This window comes from Lissotriton helveticus, chromosome 12, assembly GCF_964261635.1.
Source record: "Lissotriton helveticus chromosome 12, aLisHel1.1, whole genome shotgun sequence".
NCBI classification, from domain to species: domain Eukaryota; kingdom Metazoa; phylum Chordata; class Amphibia; order Caudata; family Salamandridae; genus Lissotriton; species Lissotriton helveticus.
In genome coordinates, this window is record NC_136073.1 from 228,374,971 (window position 1) to 228,401,288 (window position 26,318).

Here is a 26,318-nt window from a genome sequence, read left to right on the forward strand (position 1 = left end):
TGAGTGGATACCAGCCCTTGCGTAAATAATGAAGACAAAATACAGTGTTACAGAATATGGAGTTATTTTCACATCGTGTCTTTCATAGATATCCAGCACCTGAACTTAGATCGGTGGCTCCTCCAAGGCGGTGTACTTTTTAAATTTAAAAGTATACAGGTACTGTTGTTATTCGTTTTTTACATTAGAGAGTACCTAGAATCAAGATGCAAGGTCATTCATAGTGTTAATAATTTCTTTCTTGATTATCCTATTTAGAAATTGAACTCACTATACCACGTAGATGTATCGGTGCGGGTATACTCTGAGCTGAGCATATTCAGATGAGGACGCGATATTGCAAAGCGTCTCCTAATAAACCCAGAATATTGATAACTAAGGTAAGGGACGTAGCAACTTTATGTTACTGTGTCTCTCCAAGTAACAGAATACAGAATATAGGATTCTGTGACTAGGTGATAGAGGAGGGAACTACATACAACCAAACTATGAACTGAAAATATAGGGGCGTAAATTGTAAAGGTCTAAGGGATAGATGTAGGTAATTCCCATTTACAGACTCTTAAATACCGAATTTTACCGCTTCGATATTTAAGAGTCTGTAAATGGGAAGGGGGCAGATGTAGGTAATTTTAAAATCTGAATTACCGAATCTGTAAAATTCGGTATTTACCGATTCTGTAAATACAGAATCGGTATTTCCCATTGAATCAATGGGAAATACCGATTCTGTATTTACAGAATCGGTAAATACCGAATCCTGCAAGGGTGCAGGGGGTGTCACTTTGACACCCTCTAGCACCCCAAGTACAGGCTTGTGTGCCATGTGGCACACATACATGCCCTAAGGGCATGTCTGTGTGTCACATTGCACAGGTGTGCATGGACAGATGTGCATGCACACCTGAATTTGGTATTTTACCACACAATAGGATTGAGTGGTAAAATACCGACTCTTAAGGGCCTGTGGCACTGTAAAGTGTGCCACCTACATTTGTAATTACAGAATCGGTATATTTACCGATTCGGTAATTTACCGAATCGGTAAATATACCGATTCTGTAATTTTAAGCCCCCTACATCTGAAAACCCTAATACCGGTCGGAAACGGCCGAAATCGGCCGTTTCCGACCGGTATTAGGGCTCCAACATCTGGCCCTATATGTATTATGCAAACTAGTTAAATTATTTTTTTACATAACAATGAATATACAGAAATGAATGGAATTATAGATGTTTCTAGATAGACAGAACATGTTAAGTTTAGGTACTTGTAGAAAACTTTAAATTGTAATGTTGTCTGATTGGTAATTGTGTGTCTCTTTATAGAGAAACAGTCCTGAAGAAGGTGCCTATTATCAACACCGAAACGCTGCGTCAACATTTGTTCTCTTGAACAATTTTAATCATATGGATGTGTAATCTTTGTTTTTAACATATCTGTTTTTATATGTATTGATTTTTTAAATATCTATATGTAATTGTTATCGCATAATAACTGAACTGTATGAAAAAGAATAAACATATATGTTTTAATCTTGTAACCACACTCTTGCCACAGACATTTTTTACTCGTACACTTATTGTTTTGTTAGACTTGTGTTTAGGTATTGTGTCTACAAATTGCTAATACCATTGATCTATATACCTTATTGTTAGTCCCTTCTGATATGAGTAAGTTCATACTTTTGTGGTTGTGAGTTTAACCCAAAAAAACAGGCAAGTCCTATGGTGGATGCATAGTATCTTTTGGACCAACGTACTTATCCATCAGATACATGCCCTTGGGACATCATAGATCTTATTGAGTATCTTTCCCCTGGTCCCAACATAGCCAATTCAGGGGGCCTCCTGATTTTTTCTTTGTTTTAGTCACCAAGCAGCCACATGTCCCTCAAATCACAGGCAACCAAATAAAATCCAATCGGCAGCTGATGGAAGATTTAGCTGTCATGTCTTCTACCAGGTAAAATTGTTTACACACAAGTGAAAAAGCGACTGGCATTGCAGATGGGTTGCCATATCTCCCTCCTACCCCTTTTACCCTACCCCTTACCCTTCTTTTACTCCATGTCCTAGTCTTATATGCTCCTTAAATGTTTTCGTCTGTAACTAATGTAATTGTAACTGAAGTAAATCTGTAACGTTGTTGAATCTCATGTAAAGCGCTCCGATACCCTTGGATCTAGCCAGCTCTATATAAAGCTCATCAAAATAAACAAAAAAAATTATTGGGGTGCCAAGGACATATTTTACAATAAGGGTGAGTCTGTGCTTTGGGAGCTGAAATGCTTCACACGTTATGTTATGCTATGTTAATAACACTTGTCTAGCGCACAAATATCACAGATCTCTTGACGCTTACCTAAGGGTTATGAAACATGTTGCAACAGATAGTATTAAAATGAGAAAGTCAATCTCTTCCGAAAGCTTGTTCAAAAGAGAACGCTTTCAGACTCTTCAAAAAGGTGAGGAGAGCGGTTTCTCTCCTCCAACATGCTATCCATGCCACCTAAGGGAAATGGTGAGGTCAAAGAAGTAGCCCGCCATTAGTTGCCTCTCCAGCAGTGATTGTGGCATAGTGAGGTACTGTTGTAGCCGATTAGTGTTGCAGGTCAAAAACTTGCCTAACCTGTGAGATGCCAGCCATACCCCTGTTGGTCCCTCTCGAATGTCCCAATGGCCAAAACGTGGAGTGCCACCAGTATTTGTACATGGGTACAGGTGGAGTGGGCTGTTGGTACAGTGAGCGCCTGTTTCCATTCTATGTACCAGGTCCATGAACACATCAGGGGAAAGCAGCATCTTGCCTTTACCACGTCCTCTGACATGGCAAAGTGAGTACAACTCTGACAGAATATTCTATCTCCTCCTTAAGCAGTTGTCCTAAGTAACGGGGTCAGTTCAATAAGCACATTAGCCAGCACTGGGTAAAGTAGAAGGTTTGTGGCTTGCTTGCTTATGTATGTATAATACAAGGTGTGTGACTGGATCTCTGTCATGTGGGGCACAGCTAGAGATGAATGTGGTGCAAGTGTGGTATCTCTCTCTGGCTGCTGTTATGGGTGAGATGCAACATGTCTCCTTGGTTAATAATACATTTGTTTATTATATGTTCTCATCTGTTGTGTGCCTTGTGTGTATATGTTACACATATGCCTGCTGAAGGGGTGTGCTGTCCTTTGTTACACCTAACTTTGTTATTTATTTTTTCTTTTAGAGTGGTAGTTTTTGTCCTTGTGGCAATGGATTTCTGATTTATTTTATTGGATTTCAGATTTATTTTGTTGCAGTTCCTGTAGAGGCTTGGTGTGCAGATACAAAATTGGTTGTCCTTTACCAGTAAGAAGGGTGCAGCTTTATGAATTATGTCTAAAAAATGTGTGTCTTCTTATAATTGCACGACCCTCCCTTCCTTTTTATTTTTTTACCCATATTTTGAAGGTGATATTCCCAAGTTCCAGTCTAGTCACTCCCTTTGAGAGCCCCACATTTAGTCCTCAATAGTATGTTAGCTGAGTTTAGAAAGTCAGGTAAAAGCGATTATTTCATCCATGTCCTTCACCTTGAGGATGATCAAGAACATTCTCTCTTACATCCCAGCTAATAGCAAAAAGACTCATCACTGCCCTAATGTTATCCACATTAAATTACTGCAATGGACTCTACATACATTTCTGGAAAAACTCCTGAAAAGACTCCAAATTCTGCAGAACGCAGCTGCTGGACTGCTCTTATGGATTTCAAAATGTCAGCCTGTCTTACAGGGAGTTCCTAAGCTACTGTGGCTACCAATCAGAAGTCGCATTAAATTCAAGGCCCTCTGTACAGCCCACAAGGCACTTTACGGCACAGGCCCTGAGTTTCTCAGAAATGCTTTTGACTGGTATGTACCCAGTAGACTTCTGCACTCCTCTGGTGCCAAGAAATTGGGGGTGCCCAGATTTCATAGGACTAACTGGGTTGGTAGGAGTTTTGTAACAGGGACTATATCTGACAGGAACAACCTTCCCCCACACACCAGGGACTTACCTTCTGTCGCCGTGTTTAGGAAGGAGTCGAAAACGTGGCTTTTCAACAAGTTTTGGGTCTTTAGGTGGTGTTACAATGCCGCTCAGTGCCAAGACACCTTCGGGTAAATGAGCACTCTACAAATCTTTTAACATAACATAACATAACATTAGCTTCTGTGCGGCATAATACAATCAAGAGATATGAAGTGCTGGTCTACATATTTATAAGCGTACCTTTACAATTTGCCACAGGAATACCTTACCTCATGCTCATAGATGGCATTTTGAATTAGGCTCATTAGATATTTCTTTTCAGCAATTATAGTCTACATCAGTTACTACAGAAGTACTTTTCAGAAACAAATGTAAAAAAAATCTCGATTGAAGTGTCTTGATTGTGTAAGTGTTTACTTTTCTGAGTCCAATTCTTTGTGGGATATTCCCATATTCTAAAAGTTTGGATTCTCACATAATTTCCTCAAGTGTATTTATCTACCTTCTTTATTAATTATCATTTACAAGAAGGGTTAATCTTTTACTGGTTTAAACTGTAACATGTCTCCTAAAAATGATCCGCTTTTCACCAAAGAGTGAGTTATAGTCTGTTTATAATACTCCTTGCATTCTTAAGGCATGACAGATAACATTAACTTAGATACTGTGATAACCTAATGCACAAGGAGGACTTTCATCCTTTATAAAATATGACTCACTTATTGACTGGCTTCACCATTTAATATCTGAAATTGTGGCAAGGAGTGCAGACCCAAAACATGTAGGAAGGCAAACAGGAGATAGATGGAATCCTTAAAATAATTTCTGCCCTGGTATTTACCAAAGCCACGTTTCTGTCCATCAACCTTGGTTCTTTCCTAAAAGAAAAGTACATCCTGAACTGCTGAACTGATAAGTCCTCTGTACAGAAACACAAGCAATCACAGATCTGTTTCAACCCAAAACATGTATGCAAGAAACGTGTAATAATTTTTGTTAGGAAAACTTTTACCTATTTAATGTTGAGGGAGACCTCTTATTCTCAGCATTGAAAAAGAAAATACGTCTGTGTTAAACTTAAGAAGCATTTTCCTTTTCAAAATCAAAGTTAGATTTTTTTTGTTTTGCTGTAACGTTCTGCACACTGTGCTTGCTGACAACAAAGTTGCTGAGAGGAAAACAAAGTGAAAACCTACCACACCTTTTTCACTTTTGAAAAATGGAAAGGGGATTGACTCTGCCCCCGAGCACCACTCAACAGAGGAGAGGCAGTGATGGAAAGTGGATAATGTCCCCTTTACAGCAATGTCTCTCAGTGGTGGTTTCTGCATGAGGGTGGTGGGCATCACACCCCACACCCGCTGCGGGCCGTCCAGGAAAAAATAAAATGGCAATGAAAAGATTTCATCGCCATTTTCTTTTTACAGTTGTGAGCGCTGCAGCAGCCAGCCAACTCCGAGCCCAGAGGCGTGCAGGGTGGGTCCTCTGCTCCCGATTGTCAACAGAGGACAAGAGCAGTGGCTGACTTGATGCTCCAAAGTGCGCATGTTACTTTGGACAGCTGTCTTGTGGTGGCCAAAGTGACATGCGCACTTTGAAGCTCTCCACTCAGCTGTCTTAGCTAAGTGGACACTAAGCACAGGCCTACAGGGCATGAAGGAGCATCCTGACAGCCCACTCCATTCAATCCTGGTTCTGCTCTCATGCTGGCTACCAGGATTGATTAGGGGAATTGAGGAGAGAGAGCAGAACACAGCACAATTAGGACGTCGGAATCATATAGCAAACAAGGTAAGTACTTATTTTTTCTTTTTATTTACACTAACCTTGCTTGCATGCTCCTACCTATGATCGATTTGCCCCCCACATTTCACAAATGCCAGCCGCCGCTGCTTTCTCTCCCTGTTGGGACCCAGCTTGAAATCGCTTTCACCTTGAGATCCCTAAGCAGAGATCCACCCAACTAGACACCAGGGATTACTGTTTGGGGAGGAGCTGCACCCCCTGGAATGGGCCAGTGTTCCCTACTGGGCACAGACTTTTGAGGGTGTTTGGGATGGTTGTGGCATGGCTTACTTCTAGTTGGAAATACTTGTGTTCCATGAAAGTGGTGGGTTCGTCAGTGGAAGTGGTGATGGTGATGGTCTCTCTATGAATGATTGCGAGGCCTCTTCCTGGTTTGTGGTGCCTGTGTTGGCAGGCAATTGATGGTTGTGGCGATGGCTGGGGTGGATGACGGGTTGATGATCCTATTTCTGTGAAGAAATAGGATGTCAAGAGGGTGCATTTCGATGAGGTCTCAGACCAAGGAGAGCTTGCAGAGAGATCTGGTGCTTGCTTGTTTTACTTTGGTGAGGCGTGCATGGCGGGTGGATTAGAAGTGTTGCTGCAAGAGAAGTGCCATTGTGTTCGTGATGAAGGTCCTATGATGGAATGCGGTATGGCATGGAGGCAGCTTTCATGGCAGCATCCGGTGTGGAGTGCTTGCAGGTGAGAGGATGTGTAGGGGCGGAGGTGGATGAACCAGGGTTTGTGGCATTGGGCGCTAACAAGCACAGACGGGCTTGCCTTTGGCATGCTTTTAGCTGCCATTAAACAGGTCCTGGGAGGGGGAGGCGTGTGGAACGCAGGGTTAGGGAGGGGCAAGAAGGAGAAGGCATGAGGACGATGTGGGAGAAACAGGTAAGGAGAAGGGGAGGATGGAGGTGGAAAGCGCAGGAGGGGATAGAGGGGCATATTACCAACGATTAGCGATATTTATCGCTAACGATGCTTAGCAACAAATTTTTTAGCGCTAAGCATCACCGGAAATTATCGCAGAAATAACTTGCTATTAGCAAGGTTTATCTCAGAAGTGATAAAAATCCTCGCGCTAACTGCCAAATGAGAGATTATCGCTGGAAAACCAACGATAATCTCTCAAAGTTTGGTGTTAGCTTGATGATAGGGGCTCACAAACTTAGCCATTATATCCACCTTCCATAGGATATCATGGCTAAGTCAGGAAAATACCAGGTGTAAAAAAAGCAGTGCTAACCGCGGTTAGCGCTGCTTTTTTTATCACTAACAGGGTTAGCGAAATCCTTGATAATAGGAGAAATGTCGCTTAACAACATTTCTCCTATTATTTTTCTCTGGAACGCCCCCTTTGCATCTCATTAGAGATGCAAGGGGAAGCGTAGAGAAAAAGGGTGCTAACATGCGAATTTGCGTGTTAGCACCCTGTTACTGATAGGGAGATCAATTTATCTACGCTTTCTTGGCTTTTAAAGCCATAAAAGCAGAGATAAATCCCTTGATAATATGCCCCAGAGTTCCTGGAGAAAGGGGAAGAAACATGGGAGAAAAGAAGAGAAAAACAGTCACTGGTACACAAAGGAGTCGAAGCACAAATGAGTACGAAAACAAGGTGAAGCTCAAATAGGCACAAAAGTGAGGTGAAGCAAAACTGAGAGGAGCACAAGCGAGAGTGGAAAGAAGGTAGAATGGCGGCGTGTGCGAGATGAGGGTCAAAAAGGCCAAGAGTGAGTGATGCAGATTGGCTGAAGGTGAGAGCCCAAAGAAGGAGGCACAAAAGGTATGAGCATGAGTGGGCAACAGACCAGAAACCTAAGGCAAAGTGAAAAGGGTGAGAGAGGGGGAGTCAGAAGCAGGCACAGGAGAGAATGAGAAGAGGAGTGCAGTAAGGTGTGAGAGTGAAATTAGCAGAGCGGTGAGCAGGAGAGCAGAAAGACAGCAGAAGAGAGGGAAAAAGGAGGGACCTTGAGGCAGAAGGCCAGGTCTGAAAGGGCCTTAGACTGGTCAGAGTGTGGAAAAAGGGCGCAAGCAGGTCAGATCGATTACCCCTTTTCAACTATTGCCCGGCGATAGCCGCCTCTCACCCAACTCAAGGTTACCAAATGAAGAGGCAGGCGCTGGAGACTGGAAGGCGGGAAACAGGAGTTTATTCCGACGGAGCAGAACACGTCAAATCAGACAACAGGGTATCTTCTCGAGGTGCTCTAACCGCATCTCTGAGGCCTGGCCTCTTATACACAAGTTTTATGGCTTTATTACATTTATGACATCCGTGGTATTGCTTTGAAGTACGAAAAAGGCATCTTTGGAATCCCCGGTTCAGGCCCGTTCTCACACATATCTACAGTAGGGGTCCCCACCCAACTCTCAGCATGATGGCTATCGTGCAGCTGGACATTCCGCTGGGAACAGGAATGCGGGCGATCGGTCGGATCTAGTGGTGTGAAGGCATTGATTAATCCCCGCTCCTTTAATGTGAGGCGAGGTCCTACTGTAGGGGGCAATAAACTGTATCTGTTGGGCTAGGTGATGGCCTGGGATCAGGCCGGACAATCGGGCAGGGAGGAAGAGGTTATCAAAAAGGGCCTGTTCTATGAATGAGATGAAAGAGTGGGAGGGTTCAGCGCAGGATGTGGCTCGGAGGCAGGGTCGCGTTGGAGGTGCGTTTATGGCCCAGGCAGGAGAGACCGGGGGCTGTCGGGGCGCGGGGGATGCTTGCGAGGCCGGGGGGTGAGGGGGAGAGACGCGCTGGCTATTGGCAGTGGGCAGAGAGACCATGGTTTTCAAAAAGATGGCTGCTGTTGTAAGTGTATTTACAACAAGGGGTGGTGATGGACAGAGTCTCTGAATTAAGCAGAGTACTCTCACCCAGTCAAGAGATCAGGGCTAGATCCAACACCGTTTTTTAGCTCATTGCACCATCCCAGTTTCAGAACCTGGCTGTATGCAAATTAGTCTGTCCCTGGCCCAGTGCATCATGGGAACAGGGCAGACCAGACTACAAAAGCCAATTCTTACACTGGGAAGGAAACAAGCTTCCGGGGACCGGTTTCTGGCATTACAGCCGTCTTCGGCCCGGCTTGCTTGAATCCTGATGGTGCAATGAGCAAGGGACTCACAGCTGTTGTAAGTGAGCGTGAGTCTGAAAGGGGACAAGATGGCGCCGATAATGTTGACATCGCAAACCAGATTTTAACAGTCCTCCCTTTTCAACATATCTAGCCATTTGGTCTAGTCGATATCGATCTTCATTAAATCCTCAACCTCGACGTCGTACAATGCTCTCATGCGTTCCTTGTCAAAGTCCAGAGTCTTTGGGCAGATACAGTTTGCACATAGTGAGCACAAAGGCGGCAGGCATTGAATTCCTAGGCAGAACCCACATAACACAACAACGGGTATCAGTATAATTGTAAACAACCTCCACCCCCAGTTCTTTACAGTACTCCAGAACCATCCGCCAAGCGACCATTCTTCTTGTTCCTGGTGGACTTCTGAGGAAAGTCTGTGGAGATGTTCAATGGCTTTGTACACTGAGGGTGAATTGTCCGGTATATAGGTGCAGCAGCTAGACCCTATGATGCGGCATGCCTCTCCACGATCTGCTAGAACCACATCTAGAACAAGGCGGATCTGTAGGGCCACCAAGCGGACCGCTTGAAGCTCGGCCGTGTTATTTGTGAGGATGCCAGCTGTAATGTTCATGGTTGTTTCAACTGCCTGGGTCAAATGTCGGATGGCACGGCTGTTTGCCATTGGACCCCAGAGTGGAACAAGTCCCTTCATTGCGTCCAGGAACTGTGCTCCGGCAGAGTCGGCTTGTTCAATGTCTCTCTCTCGTTTTTGTCGGTGGTGGTTTGCAGATGCCACATAGGTCGGAGGAAGGATGAAGGCAATATAGCAGGTACCTCCCCAGCCTTTTGGGAGCCAGGTGTAGGCTTTCGTACCGCAGACAAAGTACATGTTTGGAGAAGTGACAAAATAGGGTGGGTCAGTAGTGTCCAAGGTTCTGGTGATGTTGCAGGCACTGTGACCTACAAATTGTGTCCCGAGGCCTTTGATGCATACAAGGCCCGAGATATTGACAACAGATAGGGCCACAGTCAGGGTGGCTGCTGTTCGTTTCCGGGAGGAGGTAGAGAAGGTAGGTCTGGCCGGGTTGTTGAACACCTGCATTTTGACACGCTCTTTGGCTGGGATGTCCAAGTGAACAGAGGTGTTGGACGTCAGTGGGCAAAAGGGTGCGGTCGTTTTTTTTGTTTCATTCAGCCAGACCCCTTGATAAAAGTGCGACATGGTTTCGCTGGAGATTGTCTTATCTTTGTAGCTCTCTTGCAGGAGAATCAACCAGGCGAGGCAGGAGCCATGAACAGAGAATGGTTGAGGGGATGAAAGGGATGGAATGACCAGTGGCATGCGGAAGCAACCCGCAGATCCAGCAGTTGGTGGCATTGGCGGCAAGGTTGTGCTGGTGCAAAAGTTGTACGAAGGAGTTATTCCAAAACTCATTACGTCTTTCTCGGAGTTGAGGTGAGAGAGAGATCAGGTGGTGTTCCTTCACGGTGACAGGTAGTACAGTGGCTAGAAGTGTCTCTTGTGCTGGTGAGGTTTCTTCCAAGATCCAGAGGGTGGTCATGAGGAGGAGACAGAAGAGAAGGGTAACGAAGAAGTCAAGTTTCTTTGAACTGTGCATTTTGTCAGTCTTTGGGTTTCTGTAGTGGGTCTTTGGATATCCGGTCGCTTCCACCATCTTCAAGTCGGGTGCTTCCATCATCTTCGTATCGGGCGCTTCCATCATCTTCAAGGGGGCTCGGTAGTGGGCAGAACCACAAACTTCGTTGGCTTCTCTCCTGGCGACCTTAGTAGCGTTAGGCCACCGCTCTGAGAATATAAATTTAGTCAGTGGTCTAATTTAGCCGAAGCTCCCTCCTTTCGTCGCAGGTTGTACCCTTCTCTGGATGGCACAGTGGGGTCGGGATATGTTGCCAGTTCTAGCGCGTCTGTTTCCGGGTAGCAGCTCAGGGATGGTCGATCTTTGTTCAGGAGCTCTTCTTGCGTGGTCACGCCTTCGGTTGTTGTCAGATTCGACGAGACCTTCTTGCAGTGGTGTGCGTGCAGCCAATTGCGCTTTCCCCCACTCGAAGAGCTGTTCGGGTGGTGATCAAAACTTGCCAGGGGCCCGTCCAGCGGGGTTCCAGACTCTTCTCCCGCGGGAATTTCCGAATTAGGACGAAATCTCGAGGCTGGATGGTATGTCCGGGGCCCCTGGAAGCATCGGGGATGGCCTGCAGCACCTGATGATGAATAACAGACAGCGTTTTAGTTAGGTTATACAGATAGTCAGACATTAGGACGTCCGGGATGTCGTGAATAGATGTCGGTTTGGGTGCAGACCAGATACTCATGGGTCGGCCAAAAACGACCTCGTAAGGGGTCAAGTGGTGTTTGGTGGGGGTGGACCCATTGACAGCAATGCCAGGGGAAGAGCGTCTGGCCATTTTAGTCCTGTGGTAGCCATTATTTTTGCCAGTTTTAGTTTCAATGTGGCGTTGTGTCGCTTGACCAGTCCAGCTGATTGGGGGTGAAAAACTGCGGGGAATTTCTGTCGTACCCCCAGCCCCTTCAGGATAAGCTGGATAACCTCGGCTACGAAATGGGGGCCATTGTCACTCCATAAAATACGACAAAGGCCGTAGCGAGGGAAGAACTCTTTCAGTAGTACTTTTGCAGTGGCCATGGCCGTGTTGTCACGCGTCGGGTAGGCTTCCACCCATTTGCTAAAAGCGCATACAACAACAAGTACATACTTCAGTCCTTGACATCTCTCTAATTGGATATAGTCCATCTGTAGGACTTCAAATGGATGGTTGGGACCCCAAACCCTCCCCGGGGTACGACAGTTCCTTTCCCAGGGTTGTGTTGCAGGCAGACTAGACATTGCTGGACTAATCGTTTGGCTGAGTCTGCAATTCTATCGTTATGCCAAACTCGGGAGACAAGTTCGGTCATAGGGGCAGATCCTATGTGTGCAGGGGAATGGGCCATAGTCAGTATGGGGATCAGATACGAGTTGGGTAGCAACCATTTGTTCGTGTCTTTTGTCCGCCAGCAGCCTTCATCGTCTTTTTTTTTCAGAACAAGATTTTATTGTGCTGTTGAAGAGTTACATAAAACATACAGCGTCCCGAGTCCGGGAGGCTGCGAGCATGAAGGCAAAAATCACATTGTGAGACAATTCAAACAGCCATTTAAACACAAACTCTAACCCTAAATCCCTCCCCCCAGCACCCCCCCTAGTTTCCCACCCGAAGACCCCCCAGCCCACCCCCTGCACAGCGTCCAATCAGTCCATATATAAAATACAATACAGTAGATGAAGTGTGGAACCCTCCTCACCCAGGGTGCATTGTCCAAGTGTCTTTCCCCCGGTTCATCACTTCCTGGCGGCTCCAGCCAGAGCCCCCTGTACTCAGCCCACCTTTTCCAAATTTTGTAGTGTTTCCTGGGGCAACCCTGGCTCAAATATCGGGCGTTCCAGGCCCATAGAATAGTCCAGCCCCTTCTTCCACACACCCAACAGGGGAGCTATGGGATCCTTCCAGGCACGGGCCACATCCCTCTTGGCCACCACAAGACCCAACAACAGTAAGTGGCGTTTATAAACATTCCCTCCCACCTGTTCCAGGACATGAAGAAGGCCTAGCTTTGTGTGCGAGGAAGGTCCCAGCCCAGTACCTCTGACAAACAATTCCACACACCCGTCCAAAACTTCCGCAGGCCATCACACGCCCAAACAGTATGTAGGAACGTACCTGCCTCTTTACCACACCTCAAGCAAACGGGGACGCAATCAAGCCCGCCTTCCAGAGCCGTTCCCTAGTATAGTATGCTCTGTGCAAGTATTTAAACTGTATAAATCTTAGCCTGACTGCAATGGCCGCACCTCTTGGAGCCTCCAGTGCCTCCCTCCAGTCTTCCTCCTCTAATGCTCCCAGATCACTTTCCCACTTGGTCCGCAGAGAGTCTAGGGAGGTCGAGCAATGGGAAACTAACGTTTGATATATAGACGAGATTTTTTTGGATTCTAATTCTCCCATGAAGACCTTTGCCTCCAGGGGGCTGAACTCGGGCAACGAGTCCAGACCCCGCAAGGCAGGGGCAATGGCGTGACGAAACTGCAGATATTTAAAGAATTGGGTCTGAGGCATGTCGTATTCCTGGCGGAGTTCCTGGAACGACTTAAGAGTCGTTCCCCGGACCACATGACCCACGGCAGAGATACCGATCGCATCCCAGCCACGGAAGCCCTGCAAAGACAGCAACTCGCAACTGCCCATTCTGCCACAACGGGGTCTCCCTCGTCAGTCTGTTCCACCACCCCATTCTACGAAGCGCGCCGCGCCATATGCGGAATACAGTTTGCGTGACGGCCGGGAGCCCCCTCCTTTTAACCGCTGAATACAGTATCGTATGCAGCGTGTCGGGATCCAACAGGAAGCGCTCTAGGGCGTAGGTAGGGTCACTCCGCTCCCCATACCACCATTCATTTAGCACCAAGAGGTGGGAAGCCTGGTAGTAGGACAGGACATCCGAAGTCGCTAGCCCACCGCAATACGTGGACAAAAAGCATGTGCGGAGCGCCACTCTCGCCGCCCCTCCCGCCCAGAGGAAAGTACCAAGTGTCGAGTTCACCAGTCTGAACCACCGTGGTGGTATAGGGTACGGATGATTTTGTAACTGATATAAAAGGCGCGGAAGGGCCACCATTTTAAAGATGGCCGAGCGGCCATAGATGTTCTGGGGCATGCGGGACCACGTAGTCATGTCAGATCGGACACGCTCCCATACCGGCACGACATTGCGAGCCCAGGCGACCCCCGGAATGTCTGTTAGAAAGATCCCCAGGTACATAAGGCCGCCTCTCGCTTCCTGCAGCGCCCCGGCCCAGGGCCCTAAGTCTCAGCGCTCCGCAAGCACCACAGCTTTGATTTGCGCAAATTCAGGTGGAGGCCCGACACCTCTCCGAAGACACGCATGATTTCAAGGACTCGTGGTCCAGACCTGTTGAGGTCTGTGAGAAAAAAGAGGACATCATCAGCGTATAGTGCAGGCCTGTCGGAAGGTCCCCCAGTCCACTCCACGCCCCGCATCTGTGCGTCTATGCGGACCCACGCCGCCATGGGCTCCATGGCCAGGGCAAAGAGATATGGTGAAAGGGGCAACCCTGTCTGGTGCCTCTACCTATGGGAAACGGAGCCGACACCGCCCCAGCCACTCTCACTGACGCCGTGAGATCTGTGTACAGCAGATGAACATAGGATAGGAAGCGGGGCCCTAGATTTCAATCGGGACAGAAGTGCACGGAGGTAAACCCAGCTCACTGAGTCGAAGGCCCTGTCTATGTCGGCCAGTAAAAGGGCCGCTGGTATCCCCGCTGTCCGGACCGCCTCCAGTACTACCTGCGCACGTCGAATATTGTGGCGTGTCGCCCTGTGAGGCATGAATCCAGCCTGATCTGGGTGCACGAGCGCCGTGATGTACGGGAGGAGGCGATTAGCTAACGCCTTTGCTAGAATTTTTGCTTCGGTATTTAATAACGATATCGGTCGATAGGATTCGGGTCGGTCCGGAGGTCTCCCTGGCTTGCAGAAGACCACTATTTCGGCATGCCGCCAGTCCCTCGGAAGCCGACCACAATCTCTGGCTTCTTCAGCGCTCTACCATAGTGGGAGCCCAGTTGAAGGTGAAATGTCTTAAAAAATTCACAGGGAAATCCGTTGGGCCCGGGGGCCTTGCCCGTATTTATTTCTCCGAGGGCCGTACCCAGCTCCTCCACCGATAAGGGGAGGTCGAGGGCATCTCGCTCCTCGTCCGAGAGCGATCGCGGCGGGAGATCGGCCAGGAACTTATCCACGTCGCTCGGCGAAAGGAGTTCCCGAGGGGCGTATTGGGTCTCATAATAATGCGCAAATGTGGCCGCCAGGGCCGACGGGGCTGTCATTGGCTCACGCGTTTCGTCTCGTAGACAAGGCAGAGACTGCCCGTGAAAAGTGCTTTGACATAATCTATAGAGCATCGAGCTGGATTTATCTCCCCACTGGTATATCCGACTCTGAGTCGCCAACCATAACTGACGAGCCTCGTCCAATTGCAGGGAGGCATAGGACTGTTGCAACAATAGAAGGCGTCTCACTTCTTCTGCACTCCCACCAGCACCGCATCTATGTTCTTGGTCCCTAACATGCTCGGCCGCTAGAGCCAAGTCCTCCCCACGCTGCCTGCGGGCAGCCGCACACCAAGCAATGTCCACACCGCGCAGCATGGGCTTCAAGGCCTCCCAGAGGGTCACGGCATCCATATCGGGGTGATAATTTTCGCTCCAATAGTGAGCAATTGCCTCTCTCATATGAGACCTATAGGGTTCTCGCTGCAGGTGCCACGTGGAAAGTCGCCACCTGAACGGCTGCTGCCGCCTGTCTAGGGAAAGGTCTAGTAAAACTGGGGAGTGATCTGATAAGCCCCGTGGTAAGATTTGCGTGTTATCGACCCTCCCGACCCAGGCCAGGGGAACGAACAGGTAATCGATCCTAGAAAAGGACTTGTGCACTGGTGAGACGTAGGTGTATTCGCGGTGTTGAGCATGCTGATGGCGCCACGTATCAACCCACCCCATGCCTCTTACCATACCATCCAGTTTAGTAGGTGTGTCCGATACCACCTCCCCTCCTAACCTGTGTCGGTCCACTCGAACATTCATCACGTCATTCCAGTCCCCGCCAATGACTGCCAGAACATTCGGGATCTCAGCCCACACTCCGAACAACTTTTCTATAAGGGCACATTGCAGCGGGGGAGGAGCATATACACTCCCAAAGACGATTCGTTCCGTCCCTATCGTGCCCTGGATAAAGACATACCTGCCCTGGGGGTCAGCCCACAGAGTTTCATGGGTGTAGGACAGCCTGCGATGCACTAGTATAGCCACCCCCCGGGAGCCTCTCACAAATCCCACATGAAACATTGGTGGTAGCCATATCTCTGAAGGCTAAGGGTCTTGGAGCCCATGAGGTGGGTCTCCTGTAAAAGCAAGACATCGGCCTTGTCCCTCTTCCCTTGGCGTAGGACCGCCCCCCTTTTAATTCTATCTAACATTCCCCGCACATTCCAGCTCACAACACGCAACAAAGCCCTCTGTTGGCTCATGTCGGGAGTTTCAGCCGCCATCTAGGGATAAGAAGTCAGGTAATTCATGCGGTAGAGGCCACACACATCCATCTCGTATTAACAGGATCCAGGAAAGCACTGTGCAGTTAAACGTGTCCCCCCTCCCAACCCCCCCTCGGAGCACCCACCCACCCACCCCGCAAGCCCACAAACCCCCACCAACATCCCCCCCACCCATCTTCTATGCTGCCCACAACTGTCCCCCCACCCTCCCACCCCATACCTCAGTAACATTGAAGTACCTGTCGCGGTATAGATAGTCACAAGCCCCCAACGGGAGGCCAATGTCCCACTATGCCAATGGATCCCAACCAACTATCCACCCAATCCCAACTAACCCTTAACCCAACTAGCTACTCTACTGTTCAGAGTGACGCCCGCCCACTTACGAGCATCCCCTAACCTGCGTTACATTCTCATAGTGTTGGCATGAGTCACGAAGCGTGTCGCCAGTCTCCTCGGTCAAACTGCACGATCGGCAGGAGCCAGAGAGTGGTGCAGCCATCCAGGGAGACATTTAGTGGAGCCAGGGCAGTAGGTATGGTCAGGGCCCCGGCGCCGGAACCTCGTCTGCAGCATTGCCCCCCGTCACTCCATCCCTGGGCGGGCGGTTTCTCTGTGAGCGCGCCCTCCAGTTGCTCCTACTGCGTGATCTTCTGGGGGTCCTCGGGGGACCGGTCGCCGTGGAGGAGTCAGAGTCTCGTCTCGGAGGGGTATGAACCTTGACCCTCACTGTCTCGTCAGTCCATTCAAAGACCTCCTCCGGGGTGTTGAAGAACTGTGTCTTAGATTGGAACACCACTCTCAGGCGGGCCGGGTAGAGCAAAGCATATTGAATTTTCAGTTCTCTCAGCCGTGCCTTAGCCGCAGTAAAGGATTGGCGCTGTTGCTGCACCAATTTAGTATAATCGGGGAAAATCAATATTTTGTAGTTGTCGTACATCACCGGCTCCTTGTCCCTCGCCTGTCTCAATATGACGTCGCGGTCATGATAGTTCAGGAGTTTGGCAATGACCGGACGGGGGCGAGCTCCTGTTGGAGGCTTCGGGAGAAGAGCGCGATGAGCCCGCTCAATAACGAAACACCTCGACAAAGAGTCCGGAGGGAGCCATCTCTCTAGCCACTGGGCGAGGAAGGCCTCCATATTGCCCTTCTCGCAGTCCTCCGGAAAGCCCACGAATCGCAGATTGTTTCTTCGCGCCCGTCCTTCAGCATCCTCGATCCGGCGCGCCATTCCCTTCTGTATCCCCTCCATAGCCGCCACTTTCCTCTTTAGGACCACCACATCGTCCTCTACATCTGTGATTCTAGCTTCAGTTTCGGTTATTCGGGCCACTGCGTTGCGTAGATCCTGACGGAGCAGCGTGACATCGGCCCCAACTGCCCCTATTTTTGCGTCCAGTGTATCTCGTGACTGTGTTATGGCCACCAGGAGAGCCGCGTTGTCCGGGGCGGTCACCGGTCCCGGGGGGGCCACCAGACGCTCCGGCCCCACCACTCGGTCCCGTGAATTTATCTATGGGGCCCTGTTTCGTGGCGCCTCCACTATTGCCGCCCGCGTCATTGTGGAGAATAGTCTGTGGCACAGTGTCCCAATAGCCGTGTGTATCTGCCCACCTTTGATGTAAAGCCTCCGGGAGACGGTATAGCGCCCAGGTGTGTAGCACCTCTTCCAGGTCACCAGGCGCAGCGGCGGGGCCCAATGTGTAGCAGTGGCAGGACGCACCAGGCGAAAAGTGTCTCAGCAAAGGGCCCCCCTCACACACACACCCTCCGAGCCTCGGCTTAGATGGACTATAGTCCTCGTGTATGACAGCAGCAGAGAGATCCGGGCGTTGGGGGTATTGCACAAGAGCCCCACGATCTCCCCTTCTGGTGCTGCCGCAGTTAGGCACGTAATGGCCGGCAATAGAAGGGGGGAGAGTCCCTCAAGTCGAGCGGTGCCACAGACAGAGGGGGGGGGAAGGGTCCGATCTGAGCCCAGCGGGCCCCAAGGGTCTGGGCCCCCTCGCGGTCCGAGCTGACCGCCGAGTGGGAGCCCTTTGTTGTCAAGGGAGGTCCCCCCCTCCGCACAACTGCCCAATGCCCAGCAGCCGCTCACCCCGTTATTTCGGCGAATCAGCAGGCAGGCCAGCCCCCGGGCTCCTCCGCCGTCCTCGGTGTCCCTGTGAGCCACCGGGGGCTAAGCCAGGATCAGCAGCGCCTCCACCAGTCGGGCTCCCACAGGACTCGGGGGCCCGGCTCCGGCGTATGGCGCAGGTCGCACTGAGACAGGGTCCGCCTCGCTGCAGCGCACACCCGCAGCTCCGTTACCGGATAATGTCCTCCACTACCAAGGGTGAAGCGCCGGGCCGGGGGGACCCCGCGCCCCAGGGTGCATCCGCCCCAGGCTCGGTCGCGATGGCCGGTCCAAGTCGCAGGGTGGCCCCCAGCGCCGTCGCACTTCCGGCCGGACCCCGCCGAACTCGTGGGCCCGGCTCCAGCGCGCGAAGAAGGCCCCACCGCTCCGGGTTGTGTTTCGCCCGTATTATAGGTCTGTGGTCGCCCAAATCGCCACCGGGGCTCACTCTCATGCAGCGGCCAAGGAGGGTTGAAGCTGGAAGTCCGCAGGTCAGGGCGATGCTGGAAAGAAGTGAAGGATATTAAGGCGGCGGGACGGAGCTCATTCAAGCCACGTCCGCCATGGTAGCCGCCTCGGCCACGCCCCCCCCTTCATCATCTTTTAATCCCACCCGTGCCCATTCAGTCAATTCGTGTGGTGAGCTGGCCATTTGGATGTCCCTAATAGTTACCCTAGTGTCCGTCCATTTTTCTGCTTGTGACCTAGTCACGTACATGTGAGTCGTCGTCCTATTCTCAGCTGTGGTTCGGGCAGTGATGTCGGCCAGTGCATTTCCCTGTCCAATGATGTCTGTCACCTTTTTGTGTGCTTGGCATTTGATTACGGCAAGTCGTTTGGGGAGGAGAACCGCTTCAGTCAGAGCGGAGACTAGATCTCCGTGCAGGATGGGTGTGCCATGAGATGTCAGAAATCCCCTCTCCTTCCATAAGAGCCCAAAATGATGAACCACCCCGAAGGCATACTGGCTGTCCGTGTAAATGTTTGCTGTCGTCCCCTTTGCTAGGATACATGCTCGCGTGAGGGCAATCAGTTCTGCCGCCTGTGCGGATCGTTGCGTGATGCGGGCGGTTTCGACTACAGTTCGGGCTGTGGTAACTGCATAGGCAGCTGAGGTGGTGCCGTCGGGGAGTTTAATGCAAGAGCCGTCTACCCATAGCTCTCCGTCAGGGTTTGGGAAGGCAGTGTCTCGGAGGTCAACTCTACTCCTAGTCTGTTCGTCCGTGAGGGTCACAAGGTCATGTATAGGGGGGACATTTGGGTCATTTTCGGGCAGAGGCAACAAGGTGGCTGGGTTCAGCGTGGTGCATCTTTTCAGCGTGATGTGGGGTGCAAGCAGAGTCAGTTCGTATCCAGTCAGTCGTGCGCTAGTCAGGTGTTGCGTCTTAGTTTGGTTCAGGAGGGTGTCAACAGCATGGGGCACTAATACCGTGAGGGAATTCGAGAGTACGATCCCCTCACTTTGTCGGATAGAGACAGCAGTGGCAGCTACGGCTCGAAGGCAGGCAGGCAAGGCTCTCGCTACGGGATCAAGAGTGGCAGAGAAATAGGCACATGGTCGTTGCTTGGGGCCGATGGTTTGAGTCAGGACAGACAAAGCGCATCCCTCCCTTTCGTGAGTGTAGAGAGAGAAGGGTTTGGTATAATCGGGGGTTCCTAGGACTGGTGCAGAACAAAGGGCGTCTCGAAGTTCTTTGAGAGAGGATTGGCATTCGGGGGTCCAAGGGAGCGGGAAGGGGACATCTTTAGCTAGTAGAGAAAGCAGTGGCTTTACAATGAGGCTGAAGTTTGGCAACCACTGCCGGCAGAAGGAGGTGAGGTCTACCAGGGAGCGGACTTGTTTCTGGGTCTTTGGGACAGGGGTTTCTAGAATGGCCTGAATTCGATCGGGTGTAAGCTTTCTCCTGTCTTTGGACAAGAGGTGGCCTAGGTAGGTGACCTGGGGTTGGCAGAATTGCAACTTCTTCTTGGAGACCTTGTGGCCATTTTCCGCAAGGAAGTGCAGGAGTTGGACAGTGGTAGTGACTGCAAGTGGGGTGGTGTCGGCCGCCAAAAGGATATCATCGACGTATTGTATTGTATTGCCATCCGGCAGCTGAACGGTGTCCAGCTGTCTCTTGAGGGCCTGGCTATAGATGCTGGGATTTTCAGTGTAACCTTGGGGAGCTCTACAAAATCTCAATGAGCGGGATTTTAACATGAAGCCGAAAAGGTAGCGGCTGTCTGGGTGGATGGGGATGGAGAAGAATGCATTCTTGAGATCGATTACAGTGAAGGTGGTGGCTGTGGAAGGAATCAGGGTCAGAATGGTGGTGATATCCGAGACTACGGGGTACTGAGGTACAACCACTTTGTTGACCCCTCGAAGGTCGATGATGAAGCGGTACGCTTTCTCATCTCCCTCACCCTGCTTCTTTACAATGGGTAGGATAGGGCTGTTGCAAATATTGCTGACTACTTCCTCTACCACTCCTGCCTCTACCAAGGACTGAATTATCTTTACCATTGCCTTCTCACCTTCGGGCGATATCCGATACTGTGGGAGTTTTGGGAGTATCGCATCTTGGCGAACAGTTATGTGCACAGGGTCAATCATCATGCGTCCTACGTCAGCGTCAGTTTTGGCCCACAGATACAGAGGTAGAGAGTCGAGTAAGGATGAGTCAGCGTCAGAGATGGAGAACATGTGTCGTAAGGGATAAGGCGTGAGCAGAGTCGGGTTATCGTACAGAATGACTCGAACACCGTCCTGTGAACACCTAATAGTAGCTCGGAAATGCTTCAGTAAGTCAAGTCCCATAATGGCATCGGGGGTGTTGGAGGAAAGCAGAAACGTCGTGTCAGTGGGGTTACTGTCCAAGTCGAAGGAGATCGGCACGGACAAGGGATTAGTGGAGGGCGTTCCATCAAAACCTATTGATGTTATGTGTAAGCCAGACAAGGGTGCCCTTGGAATCAGTCGTTTAGATAACGCACTACGTGTCGCGCCAGTGTCTACCAGAAATGGAGACTTCGTACCTAGGACCTTAGCGGTGACATAAGGACCTTGCTGGTCAACATAGAGCTCGACTGGATCCCTCCCTTGCCCTTGGCAGTCCTATGCGAAGTCGCGGGCATCGTCACAGTAAGCCTGCTGGCATTGGTTCTGTCGGGGGCGGTCAAAAGTGTTCGGTCTGCCTGGTTTGTCATTGCTAGTGTCGTTTGTGTGCCCTCGTCCCTGTCCTCTATTTTTCGGCCCATCCGCTACGTCTTTTGTGTCTCTATTTTTGTACATATCTAACAGGACCGGACACTGGGACTTCCAGTGCCCAAATCCCTTGCAGAACGCACACTGGTTGTCGTCAATGTCTGTCCGTCCAGCATAGGGCGCGGGGGTACGGTCTTTAGGGGGTGGATTTCTAGGGGCAGTCGAATGGTAGTGTCCTTTGTACGGTTCCCTACCTATCGTCGCTCCTTGCAATTGAGCGATCATTACTCGTTCTTTCAAGTCCTTTTTCTTTCTCTCAGTCGCTTTGTCGTTCTCATTCTTTTGTCGTTCGTAGTATTGAGCCATCTGAAGGATAGCCGTGGGTTTGGAGGCAGCCCAACTACTTTCACTAGTCTGCAGTTTCTGCGAGACTTCTGGAGTCAGGCCCTTTACGTAATTCTGGACGAATAAGTGATATCCGGTTGCAGAGGTCATGTCCTGGCCACTGTAATCGGAGAACACCGTTTCGAACCTGGAAAAGTATTCTGATACGTCTTCCTGGGGTTTCTGGCAGCAGGCCGTTACTATCGACCAGTCCACCTTCTTTTCTGGGACTATGGTTTTGAGTTTTTGTACGATTTTGTCTGGCAGGTCTAGAATTGATTTCAAAGGTTTCTGTCCGGGCTCTCATTGCTTGTCTATGCCATCGAGTTGTAACCAGGTATGTCCGAACAGCTCAAGGTGGTCGACTTTCCGGATTAGCTTCCACACATCAGCTGGTAGACACAGCCCGAAAAACAAGTCGATGCCCGGCAGGGTCATAATCGTCGACCCCAAGGCGGTACCTAATTCTGTGTAGAAGGCAGTGGGGTTCTTTCGTAGATCAGGCAAGGACTTTCGAACAGTCAGGATGTCTTGCCGATCCCAGGGTTGGTAGACTCAGTTGTACATTACCCTCCCCCTCGCATCTTGGTGGTTAATATCGTCGTGTGTTCCCTGTCCTCGTGAGGGGACCCAATAAGGAGCTGCTTCTCTTATCGGCATCATGGTGTTAGTTCCCTCGGTTTGAGGTACAGTCGCTACAGGGGTCGTAGTGCTAGCTTCTAATCTTTGTCCAGTGAGGTGGCGGGAGACTTCAAGCGTGCGCGTGAAGAGGTCCGCACATCACACTCACCTCCGTCTCCAATGTCGACTCTTCTATACAGAGTCGTTAGGCTTTCAGGACCTTTGGCTTGGTACCGATCTTCATAAGCATTAAGGGTGTGGTAACAGAAACGTGTAACAAAGTGTCGTTTGTGGTTATTGGCATACGAATTGCATATATCTGTTACGTAATCTTCGCTTTCTTTCCGTTCCACTAGCGTCTTTACGATTTTATCAATCCCTGCTCGTTCATTCTTACTCAATCGATTTAATCTACCGGAGTCTTTCTTCTCAGTGTCGGGGTCATCTACTGTTGCTGCTTGCGCTGCGCTGAGTACAAGGGGCTCGGCCGGTGCGGAGGCCGTGAGGACCGAGGCTCTGGTACCGCTCTCATCTGTGCTTGGGGGTTGCGTGCGTTGCACTAGGGGTTGGGAAGGGGCGTATGGAGGGGGCATGTAGATGATCGGGGGACCTAGCAGTAGATCATCGTTCGCTCGCTGCTTCGAAGGTAGCTCAGGGTAAAGCGTGGCGGGCATTCTAACGGGACACTGGCTTGATGTTTCAGATTCTTGTTTTAGTTTAGCTTCCTCTCTTTCTTTTATTTCTTCTTTCAACTTGTTCGCGGCTAAATGAGCTGCTTTTCGTAATTCTTTTTCTAGTCTGACTTCATTTCTTTTCTTTCGCTGTTCTGTTTCTTTACGCCACATGCCAAAACTATCAAGCATAGTGGGCGTTGTTTTATGGTTACGAAGGGCTGTTTCCAGCACGCTTCTTTTAGTATCATCGAAGGATCCTATCAGTGGCCACTGACTTTCCTGATCCTTTTTAGTATATTTATGTCATAACTTACTATAAGCTACGGCGACTAGTCCATACTTTAAAAACATATCCTTATTAGGGGTGCCTTCCAGAGGAGCCGGATGACCCACCTCTAATAAGCGGTCCGGGCTGAACCAACTACTGAACAATGGGGAGAAGATAGGCATGACGGGTTACAATGGGGACAAAAGTCTGCACTACCTATCCTTCACTACTTTGCGAAGACTAGGCAGAATATTTCTATTCTACAGTATTCGCAAATAGGGAATACCCAAAGAGAGAACTAATTCCAAACAGTCAATGTTCGGACAAACAATCAATCAATCAAATGAGGAATAAAATAGGCGCGACGGGTTACAACGGGGGCAAAAGCCTGCGCTACCTACCCTTCACTATCTGCAAAGAGAGAGGGAAATTCCTGTTCCTCCCCGTTTGTAGGCAGAGAAGATCCTTTCAAAGAACCAATTTCGAACAGTTAATGCTCGAACAAACAATCAATCAATGGAGAGGGAAGTAGGCGCGACGGGTTACTACGGGGGCAAAAGCCTGCGCTACCTACCCTTCACTATCTGCAAAGGGAGAATACTCCTATCCTTCCCCGTTTGTAGACAGAGAATCTCTCAGAACCAAACAATCAAATGCGTAATACTAGTATTTTCCAAGACAATCAAACAATCAATTCGCAATTCGTCGTCTTACACGACCTTACCCGGACCGCATGGATAGTTTCTCGTCTTCCGCTTCCAGCGCCTGATCGTCCTCTATTTTCCGTAATTGCTGTGGCACTCCTGATGGTTCCCAGTCAGGACCGTAGATCACTCGAGAGAGGTCTGCTCGGAACCGGTGAAGTTCGGATGATCGGCTGCCAGACGAGGGTCTATCGGGCAGGAGCTCTTTCCCGATCATTGCAGTCGTTCACACTGTCGTTGGGACCTCTCCCACTGGATCCACGTGTCACTGATGGGCCCCACGTTTGGGAAGCCAATTGTGGAAAAAGGGCGCAAGCAGGTCAGATCAATTACCCCTTTTCAACGTTTGCCCGGCGATAGCCGCCTCTCACCCAACTCAAGGTTACCAAATGAAGAGGCAGGCGCCAAAAGTTTATTCATATTTCATCCAGTGATACACTGGATGAAATATGAATAAACTTTTGGTGAAATTTGGATTAATGTTCTGCATCATTGTTATGCTTACACCATCGCTGTGCGCCTGATTTTGGGGTGAGAGGTCGCCCCATTCTTTTGATTTATTACATTTATGACATCCGTGGTATTGCTTTGAAGTACGAAAAAGGCATCTTTGGAATCCCCGGTTCAGGCCCGTTCTCACACATATCTACAGTAGGGGTCCCCACCCAACTCTCAGCATGATGGCTATCGTGCAGCTGGACATTCCGCTGGGAACAGGAATGCGGGCGATCGGTCGGATCTAGTGGTGTGAAGGCATTGATTAATCCCCGCTCCTTTAATGTGAGGCGAGGTCCTACTGTAGGGGGCAATAAACTGTATCTGTTGGGCTAGGTGATGGCCTGGGATCAGGCCGGACAATCGGGCAGGGAGGAAGAGGTTATCAAAAAGGGCCTGTTCTATGAATGAGATGAAAGAGTGGGAGGGTTCAGCGCGGGATGTGGCTCGGAGGCAGGGTATGTTGGAGGTGCGTTTATGGCCCAGGCAGGAGAGACCAGGGGCTGTCGGGGCGGGGGGATGCTTGCGAGGTCGGGGGGTGAGGGGGAGAGACACGCTGGCTATTGGCAGTGGGCAGAGAGACCATGGTTTTCAAAAAGATGGCTGCTGTTGTAAGTGAGCGTGAGTCTGAAAGGGGACAAGATGGCGCCGATAATGTTGACATCGCAAACCAGATTTTAACAAGAGGGCCAGTACAGGTAAGTGGGTGCTGGGGCCTAGGCAGACTCCTGAAAAGTGGAAGCTGGGTCCTAGGTAGAGTCTTGAAAATTAGCAAGCATAATTGAGGCTAAAGGACACTTCAGATCTATTAAAAATTACTTCCATATTTGATTATGGATTATATTCAAACACACAGTAGTATGCAGATATATAAAACAATAACACTGACGAATAGGAACATTGATTATGTTTCCACAGTCTCTACATAAATTACCATTTTAAGAATTCAGAATTTTGTCTAGTTTTTAAAAAATGTATCACTTTTTGGGTTTCTTACCTGTATCCACCGCAAACTGCAAATTGGTTCAAGCCATAACAATAAGAACAAGCATTGAAAATGCAATAGGTCTCGCAATAGAAGAGTTTGACATTTTTCGTTTTTCAAATGGATGAGTGGCGTTGCGTGGATGAGTGGCGTTGCGTGGATGAGTGGCGTTGCGTGGATGAGTGGCGTTGCGTGGATGAGTGGCATTGCATGGATGAGTGGCGTGTGTGAGTGGCGTTGCGTGTGTGAGTGGCGTTGCGTGTGTGAGTGGCGTTGCGTGTGTGAGTGGCGTTGCGTGTGTGAGTGGCGTTGCGTGTGTGAGTGGCGTTGCGTGTGTGAGATGTGTGTGTTTGTGTGTGCGGTTGTGTGTGTAGTTGTTTGAGTGGTTGTATGTGTGAGTGGTTGTTGTGTGGGTGGTTGTGTGGGTGGTTGTATGTGTGGGTGGTTGTATGTGTGGGTGGTTGTATGTGTGGGTGGTTGTATGTGTGAGTGGTTGTATGTGTGAGTGGTTGTATGTGTGAGTGGTTGTATGTGTGAGTGGTTGTATGTGTGAGTGGTTGTATGTGTGAGTGGTTGTATGTGTGAGTGGTTGTATGCGTGTATGGTGGTGGGGTAGGAAATTAAACAGCAATCGAGTTTTGCATGCGGTGAATGTTGCCATGTTTTCGCCGTGCCCTTGTTTATCCCCTTACCACATTTGCCCTGGAGTTTCGTTGGCTGTGCAATTTAAGGATATCCCTGCCTGTCTTGGCCCCCGGTAGCAGGGAGGAGAGCGCGCCGGACCAGTCGCGTGGCACTGCTATGGACCCCCGTGTTATTCTTCGAGAGCAGCGCTGCTGATTGCCTCAGCAGA